This window comes from Hemicordylus capensis, chromosome 3, assembly GCF_027244095.1.
Source record: "Hemicordylus capensis ecotype Gifberg chromosome 3, rHemCap1.1.pri, whole genome shotgun sequence".
Lineage (NCBI taxonomy): Eukaryota > Metazoa > Chordata > Lepidosauria > Squamata > Cordylidae > Hemicordylus > Hemicordylus capensis.
The window spans coordinates 139535672-139545336 of record NC_069659.1 but is presented as its reverse complement, the minus strand read 5'-3'; the positions used below and the strand labels follow the sequence as shown (position 1 = coordinate 139545336).

Genomic DNA, 9665 nt, shown 5'->3' with positions numbered 1-9665 from the left:
GTGAGTGAGGTGAGTGGGGTGAGTTGTGTATTCATTTAACTGAAGTGGCAGGATTGTCCATGAAAAATATATCTGCAGGTAGCGGGAAGTATCTTATTCAGAATGTCTTCTAAAAATACACACACACACAAAGTTTCCGGCTTTTCCTGAGCATATTCTGGTATAAAAAATAGTGCATTGCAGTTCATCTTGCAGCAGTGCCCCCAACCTGCAAAGGCCTTTTAAGTCCAGGCTCCAAAATTACCAGGTGCACCTCTGCAGACAGGGCATGAAGGTGACAACCCTCCCTACTCCTTTCCCTGCAAGAACATAATGAACATTTAAATTTCACTACCAGGAAGTATAGAGTGGCCAAAGGATGGGGTGTCCTGGCTATAACTTGAAGGATCTGGAAAGTGCAGCTTCCTCACCCCTGAAGCCCTCTGGTGTGACAAGCAGCACCTGCAGAACGTCCAGCCTCCATCACAATCTGTTGGAACCTCAGAACCATGGCGACCAGGTAAACCCACTCAGTACTGGGATCCAGTGCAGCAACTGCCAGTTTTTGAATCTATACAAATATCCCAGGGTCCAGTGGTGGCTGTGGGTGCACAAGCACAGCCCTTTAACTGCTCCTGTGACTTAAGCAGAATCCTGACATGTAGATTTTAAACTGGTGAAGAGTTTGCCATCTCTTTCGGCTAGAAAAGGCTTCACCGGCTCAACTATGTCAAGGCTTTTGTTAAAAGCAGAGGAGTTGGCCACATATTTTAAAAATTGGAACAATCTTACATTAATCGGTTAAATATAATACAAATGAATACAAAATATAACAAAACACTTCGTATTAACAAAATATCAGAATTATTTATCATTTCCATACTCATGTAAAGACCAGAGTTCTCTCTATTAAGTTCTATATAATAAATATATATTTTCCCATATAGGACAGAATTGTGGTTCTTTTCTCTGATTTCTCATTATCCTTACTTTGTCAGAAATCTTTTCTAATATTGCAATTGACTATACTTTATTATTCAGTCTCTCTGTGTTTAGGTTATCCAACAATTTCCATTGCTATGCTATATTTGCTTTCGCAGCCAGAATTGAAAAAATGATAAGTTCCTTATTTTTAAGTCTAGCATTATTCCCTGTAAATATATGTAACAGACCTAGCTCCAAGGAGCATTCTACTCTTTGATTCATTATTTTTGTTAATTTAATCAAAAATCTTCTTCCAAAAAGGTACAACCTTCTCACAAGTCCACCACATATGATAAGTACCTTTCTGTTTACATCCCCTCCAACATTGTATAGAATATTGATGAGAAATGTGCATTAGTACTGAAGGTGTGAGATACCAGCGATGTAATATTTTCCATTGAAGCTCTTGTATGGAGGCCGAGAGGAGCCCCCCTGGCTTCCATAGTGACTGCCACTACATCTCCTCTATATTTTTACCTAAATCAGTCTCTCACACATTCCTCAAACCTATTGGAGGATCACCAATCTCTACTTGTATTAATAATTTATATATATTTGAAATTATTCCCTTAGGTTGATTCAGATCGCTAAATATTAATTTCTCAAAATCTGTAAGTGGACAAATATCCAAATTCTCAACCCTGCTATCCAACAATATAGATCTAATCTGAAGCCAGAATAACCAAAGTAATTTATGTCCAATCCATTCTTCAACTTCTTCCTTCTTATATAACTTCTTACTATAAAAATCTCTTATTCTATAGAAACCACTCTGCCTCAATAACCGCATCCATAATTATCTACCCCAGCATCTAAGTATATGTTAATAAAGGTGTTAAAGGAGAGGTATCTCCTATCAATGTTGGAAATTTTCATTCCATATCTGAAACATATTTCTAGTGAATACATTCTTGATATTTTTACATTTTTAAATTTATTTGGATGAAAAAGCACTTGTCTTAAAAATTCTACTGATTCTTGCATCTCTTCTATTTGTATCCATTGCTTTGATGAATCTTCCATGATAAATGCAATCATATGATTTAATTGAGCTGCTTGATATAAATTAGGGAGTCCCCATTCACCCTGTGTTTGGGGCCTATAGAATATCTTTCTATTAAGTCTTGATGTTTTTGTATTAAAGCAAAACCTTTCAATTTTCTTTTACCATAACCTTAATACTTTGTCAGGGATTTCCATTGGAAGTGACTGAAATAAAAAATTAAGTTTTGGAAGAACTTTCATTTTTATAATTGCTGTTCTTCCCAATACATTAAAGTTTAGTGTTTTCCAATAGTTCATATCCTTGTTTACTAGAATGAAATTAATATTAAATAATTTATTAATATTTTTAGTTATATTAATACCTAAAAGATTTATACATTATTGGAATCCCTAGAGCATTAGAAACTGCTTTTTGTATATTAGGAGGTGTATGAAAAAACATGTTGAGATTTTCTAAAATTCACAGTTAATCCCAATACCTCCGCAAACTCATGCAATTATTTCTTTAAATATTCAGCAGATTGACTGGGTTCTACACGAGTTAGTATCATACCATCAGCAAATAAATTTAATAAATATGACTTATTCCCTAATTTAATCCTGCAATTCAGTTATTTGTTAGCAAAGCTATTGCTAACATTTCGAATGCCATATTAAATAATAAAGGTGACGGGGGCATCCTTGTTTTGTACCTCTAGAAATTAAAAACCACTCTGAGTTGAAGTTATTAATTCTAATTTGGGCTTTAGCTGGACTATAGAGCTGGTCAATCATAGTATTAAAAAAATGGACCAAATTTAAATTTCTTTAAAACAATGTTTTAAAAGGATGGCTCTAAACAGACAAAAGCTTTAAGTATATCTACAGAACATATTAGTAAAGAAGTTGACTTAACTTTAGATGTATAAATAATATTTAATCGCTTCCTAATAGAACTGAATATATTTCTCTTAGGAATAAACCCAGATTGATCTAAATGGACAATTTTATTCATAATTAATCTAAGATGGTTTGCCAGTAATTTGGTGTGTAACTTATACATTTCAATCCTACTATTAATATAAAAAACCGAAGTGACTTACAAGCAACAGAGCTCATTTAATCTCATTCAAAGTTGTTAAATTGTCTTAAGCAGCAGAGTAAGAAGCCCTCCAAAACAGAAAGGTCTTCACCAACCATTTAAAGATGGAGAGAGGCAGGAAGCCTCCCTGTAGGGGCATTGCTAGATACTTAAAAGATCCAGAGCATAGGCCCAAATCTCCCCCTTTAAAAATTAGACTCAATCCTACTGTCAGCATGAATAATTATGTATAGTTTTTAAAAGTCTCTAATAGTATAATACAGCACTTCTGAAGGGGTACACAGCAGAGAGCTGGGGAAGCCAGGAGCTCTCTCCCCTGCTCTGTGTAGGTGCCTCCACGGTTGCACCTCCTTGTTGGAAGAGGTTATGGAGGAGGGAAGGAACTTTATCTCATTTTTCTGTACATCTTTGCAGGGTTTAAAAAAAAATACATCGCAGCAAGTGCAGAGACACACGATAGCAGTAACACTTCTTGTGTCATAAGATTGTCTTTGTGTGCAGAACATAAGAACAGCCCTGCTGGATCAGGCCCAAGGCCCATCTAGTCCAGCATCTTGTTTCACACAGTAGCCCACCAGATGCCACTGGAGCCTACAGCAGGAGTTGAGGGCATGCCCTCTCTCCTGCTGTTACTCCCCTGCAATTGGAACTCAGAGGCAGCTTGCCTTTGAGCCTGGAGGTGGCCTATAGCAGGGATTCTCAATGCTGGGTCCCCAGATGTTATTGGACTTCAACTCCCATAATTCCCAGCCCCAGTGGCCTTTGATTGGGAATTATGGGAGTTGAAGTCCAAAAACATCTGGGGACCCAACATTGAGAATCCCTGGCCTATAGCCCTCTGACTAGTAGCCGTTGATAGACCTCTCCTCCATGAACTTATCCAAGCCCCTCTTAAAGCCATCCAGCTTGCTGGCTGTCACATCTTGTGGCAGAAAATTCCACAAGTTAATTATGCGTTGCATGAAAAAATACTTCCATTCGCTGGTCCTAAATTTCCTGGAAATCAATTTCATGGGATGACCCCTGGTTCTAGTGTAATGGGAGAGGGAGAAGAATTTCTCTCTATCTACTTTCTCCACACCATGCATGATTTTATAGACCTCTATCATGTCTCCCCACAGTCATCTTTTTTCTAAACTAAATAGCCCCAGGTGTTGTAGCCTTGCCTCATAAGAAAGGTGCTCTAGGCCCCTGATCATCTTGGTTGCCCTCTTCTGCACCTTTTCCAGTTCTACAATGTCTTTTTTTAGATGTGGTGACCAGAATTGTACACAGTACTCCAGGTGTGGCTGCACCATAGTTTTGTATAAGCAATAGCAATAGCACTCACATTTATATACCGCTTTATAGCCAGAGCTCTCTAAGCGGTTTACAATGATTTAGCATATTGCCCCCAACATTCTGAGTACTCATTTTACCGACCTCGGAAGGATGGAAGGCTGAGTCAACCTTGAGCCCCTGGTCAGGATCAAACTTGTAACCTTTTTTTGGTTACAGGGCAGCAGTTTTACCACTGCGCCACCAGGGGCTCTTCCTGGTGGGCATTATAATACTAGCAGTTTTATCTTCAACCCCCTTCCTAATGATCCCTAGCATGGAATTGACCTTTTCCACAGCTGCCGCACATTGAGTTGACACTTTCAACGAGCTGTCCACCACAACCCCAAGATCCCTCTCCTGGTCAGTCACCGACAGCTCAGATCCCATCAGCATATACATGAAATTGGGGGTTTTCATCCCAATGTGCATCACTTTACACTTGCCAGCACTGAAGCACATTTGCTACTCCCCTAGTTTGGAGAGAGCAAATTAAAGACTGAATACTAATCTGCTGGGATCATTGTAGTGATTGTTTTATTTTGAAATGAGAGGTGTTAATGAAACTGTAATCATGACATCCCAGAGTGCACACACACAATACATACCTCTTTTGTAGTACAGGTCTAACATGGTCATATATCTTCTGATTTTATTGCCAGAGCTTCTTAGAAGACAGTGAGTTGAAGACAATTACTCTTGTGCCAAGGTCCTAATCTCTTCTCTTTGCACAGAGACAAAAATGGCTTATTTGTCTTAAATAAATTTGTCTTAAAGTGTCACCTAGGAAGAACAGAATAGATTTTCTTTCTAGGCCTGTGTTCTTCATTGTAAGGCCCAGAGGCCGGTGGCAACCCAGTCAACACTAAATGTGGCTCCTAATTGTTTATTGGGCCTGTGTGCCACTTCGAGCAAAGCGGAATACTCTGCACAGTCCCCCTGGCACCATGTGACGAGAGAAGAGATTCTCACTGTACCTTGCTGAGCTTTGCCCAGTGCAGTGGGGAGGGGGCTCCTTTCAAGAAATTGCAGCACTCTGGAGCCCCTGCACCATCTCAAAAGGTATGCACAGAATGCTGGGAAGTGTAGCCCTTTCCCCACAGAGCTCTTAAGAGAGAGCTCTGTATCTCTTAAAGGGCCCTCCCAGCACTGAGAAAGCACAGCACTGTGTGGAGGCCAGCACAGTGGGAAATCGCTCTCACATTATTTATTTATTTATTAAACTTGTATACCGCCCCACACTCGTGTCTCTGGGCGGTTCACAATGATAAAACAGTTTTTAAAAAATCATAAAAACAATTAAAAACTAACAATTTAAAAATCAATCACAGAATTATAAACCTATACATTATTAAGATAAACATGGAAAGCTGGGTTGTTTTTTTTGCCCAAGTGGCCCCTGCTTGAAAAATATTAAAGATTACTGTTTTATGCATTTTCTTCATAACAAACAAGGATGTTTTGCTCTTCAGCTATAATTTTTTATTCTTGCTTTTTAGTTGCCATGCACTAGAGGGCAGCAAACATAAAACTTTGCCTAAAACTGCCTGATACACAGAGGAGCTGAACAATTCTATGCATGTTAATTCAGAGCTAAGTGTGTATAGGATTGCAGCCCAAGATACTTTTAATTAATGAATATACAAAAAGGTCTATTGTGGCACCATATAGATAAGCAAATTTATTGTGCCACAAACTTTTATGGACAAAAGCCTACTTCATCAAATACATGATCAGTTAGCAGATATCACACACATCTTCATGTGTACAGAGAAAACAAAAAGTTAAACAATAAGGCAAGAAGGCCATGAGATGCAAGAGATATGGTCTGTGACACAAGTTCAAATGTATACAAGATAAGTACAGTGATCATTCACAACAGGAGTAAAGGGCAATACTGCAATCTTCCTGGCTTTGCTTAAAGGAATCCTTGTCTATCCATAATATACCAAAGTATTAATGAACACTTGGAACACTTCCTCTGCTTCCATCTCCAAAGGTCTTTCCTCTACTTGAAATACAGCAATGACATCTTTATCATCTGGACCCAAAGGACGTCTCTGAGAAGGCTGCCAGACTGAAATGCTTAAACTGAGTACTAATCTGCTGGGATTTTATTTTGAAATGAGAAGTGTAATGAAACTGTGATTGGTGAACACCCCTGAATTTGCATGGGAGAGGACAGAGAGGACAGTTCTTCATGCCATTCTCCAGACCGACTTTCTTGCCTAGTCTGATCTGCCCAGTCTTCCTTGCAAATATAGGCAGCTTGGTCCACAGAGGAAGCACCCTCATGGATTCACCTCTAACCCCATCCAACCTTCTTATCCCTGCCTGTGACTGAGCTGTCCCCGAGGAACAAGGTCCTTCGGATGTTCCAGGAGCCCCAAGGTTTCTTCAGCTAGATCAGGTGATATGAACATTTGCCTGGCATGGTGGCCTCTGAACAGTAAATTGCCCAAGCAGCAGCTGGTAACTCCCACGCAGATGGTAAGCAGGGAGCACACAGGATCATGGAATTGGGATTTGATATACCCCAAAACCTGTCTTGGGGGGACATTCCAATTGACCTTTTTTGTTGAATAGGTGTGTTGAGTGGATTCCATTGTTGCTGATCGCTCTTCCTGAGTGTAACAATGTGGGAATTGCCAAGGCAAACCAAGGCTGATTGTCATGAAAATAGAGTGCATAGATGTGAAAAGAGGAAATCTGCATGGATAGAGAGTCCAACACTCCAATCAGTACTTTTAATTGGTGCATTTCGAGATCCTTATCGCTGACTCATCCTCTTTTGTGAGGGGGGAGAGTTACCTCCATGAGCTCTATCTGCTTTCCTCCTGCTGAAGAAGGCAGATAATTGGCACATTAGCTTGCTACTATCCTTTGCATAAGAAGGGGAGGGGCCAAGGAAAGTTCACTCTGAAGGCAGAGTGGCCTTGGCTGAAAGTTAACCTGCTTTAACTTTAACCTGTTTTAACGTTTATGGGGGATCCCAACATAGGGAGGGTGTGCATCTGCTCCCCTTTCCAATATGCTTGTTAGGAGCCAAATCTAGGGACTGGCCTACTGTCAACTAAGTGACCTGTCCCCATGTGCCATAAACAGAGAACTCATGATGCTGTGAGGCTCCTGAGCATATCAAGAGTGAGATCTCCAAGCCTGGAGACCCAAGCACAAGTAGAGTGGGGGCTCCTGGGAGCTGGCAGAAAAGCATTTTATTTATTTATTGTTAGATTTGTATACCGCCTTTCATTAAAAACAATCCCAAGGCGGTTTACAAAAGTTAAAACACATAATAAAAATGAGTTAAAAGTATTTAGCTAAAAATATAAAAACAATCTGATATTAAAATACATAATATACTACTATACGACTGTTAGTAGCAATGCTATGTTGCTACTAACAGATGACATCATCATTGCTACTAACAAATGACATCATCTATTATCTTCTATAGCAGTGTTTATCAAGCCACTGGATCATATGCAGGTTTCTCAGAAGCATATCAAGATTCCTTAATGAGAACAGTTATGTGAAGTACAGTACTGGTATCAGTTAATAGCACCCTACCCTTGTAATGTGCAGCTGCAGAAGAGTGTTGGGTATGTTTTAGAATCATGCCATGCTCTCTGTTCAGAAGCTAAGCCAGTGGGACCCAACAGACCTGATCCCACATCAGCTGAGAACATTTCCTAGATCCTCTGTAAAACCCAAAAATATTGGGGCAGAAGTTCAAGGGATTCCTCAGCAGGCAAGTGCAGAGAATTAATTTTGGCCCAACCATTACATAGTTAATCTGCTGATTACAAAGCTGATTTTTTTTTTTAAAAGCAAGCAATGCTGCATAAGAGAGAGAAATTACAGGCTAAGGCCAACAGTGAAGGGCAAAAATACATTGTCAATCACTGAGGTATGAAATCTGAACACCTCCAGATATGCAAACTGGATGCCTTGAAAGTGGGTGAAACTGGATTGGATGGGAAAGAAAAAAGAGAGAAAACAAAGTTCTGGATTAATCAGAAGCTGGATCCACAAACCTGTCCTCCAATTAGCAAGGAGTCTCTGGGCTAATATCTTGGAAGTGGGGGAAGAGTGGCTATTTTTTAGTTACTTTATGATAAGAGAAGCAGCAGCAGCAGCAGCCATACCACCATCCCAGAGACCAAGAAGCCCAGTTGGCCAAGAGAGCCAGAGGGTGACTGGGAACAGAAGATCCAAGGCCAAGAAAGGCCATTATTCCTGACCAAGACCCAGAAAGAGCAATGAGAGGAAGCCTACAGAGAGAAGGAGTCCCTCATGAAAAGCAACCCTTCAGTTGTACCCTGTGGGAGAAGAATCCTTCAGATTATGTGAGTGAACTAGGGCAGCATCAGTTTTGTTTAAGGGAACCAGCAAAGGAAGGAAGACTTTGAGGGGTAAAACTCAAAGTGTTAGAGAGGGTAATCTGTCTTTGGAATTTGTTTAGGGGAAAGTGCTAAACCAGCCCACCATTGCTTCATTCCTTCACTCTATAACTGTAACAAGCAAGCAACACAAGCAACTTGTACACTAACTCAAAACTTCAACATATTCTGTTCCTTACAATAAAGTTAATTTGTTGGGGTTCTTTTATACTTTGTTTCTGCTAATCTATTCTTTCCCACCCACAATACACACTTTCCCCCCAGGGTTTTGAAAAGGCCACTGGATAAGGCTGATAAATGGTGGTAGTAATTGAAGAGACAGCTTTTGGGGAATAATTCTCCTCAGCAATCACAAGTTGCTAAATAAAATGTGGTTCCTAAAGGCCATCTATCACACAAGTGGATGGGGAAAATGCTTCCTATGATAGTTAAAAAACAACAACACAAACAACCATTAGACCCACTTTCTTCCAGGTCCGTCCAAATTGTGCCAGGGCTGTACCACGGTGGGCTGCAGATGAGGCTCTCGCAATATTCATTGCTCCACCATTATTAAAAGAAGAAAAAAATACTACAGGTGGAAAACAAGTACGTTTGGGAGAAGACTAGACTAGAACTCTTCTCCCTGACATCCACCTTTCGATGCTGAGGGTTATTTCTGTATAATGAACCCTAGAAAACAACACACTTTGCCCTCACAGTCTGAAGCGGCACAGTCCAGATACAGCCTTACTACCTCGGTGGGAACGAAGCCGTGACAATTCCCTCCGCTCAGCGGGCTCATTCACTGCTTGGCTCCTCCCACTCCGGGCTTTTGGTGCGCCGTTTCCAACGTCTCCTCCCTTCGCGTGAAGGTTGTTCACCGAGAATTCTCCACCACGCGCCTGCGCCACACA

General features: G+C 40.4%; 1 protein-coding gene across 26 annotated transcripts in view; it reads right to left on the bottom strand.

Moving 5' to 3' along the window:
• The window catches only part of LOC128350022 (F-box only protein 36-like), a 43153-nt gene that overhangs the window by 33099 nt on the left and 389 nt on the right, over positions 1–9665 (bottom strand). For 11 of the 26 annotated variants that reach the window (XR_008319118.1, XR_008319116.1, XR_008319120.1 and 8 more), the window contains exon 1: positions 9234–9475. The exons of 2 other annotated variants lie outside the window; for them this stretch is intronic. The gene's annotated coding sequence lies outside the window, so the exon portion shown is untranslated. Of the gene's footprint in view, positions 1–4974; positions 9642–9665 lie in introns of those variants that run through there. 13 more of the 26 variants (XM_053307523.1, XM_053307522.1, XM_053307524.1 and 10 more) reach the window with 7 other exon arrangements.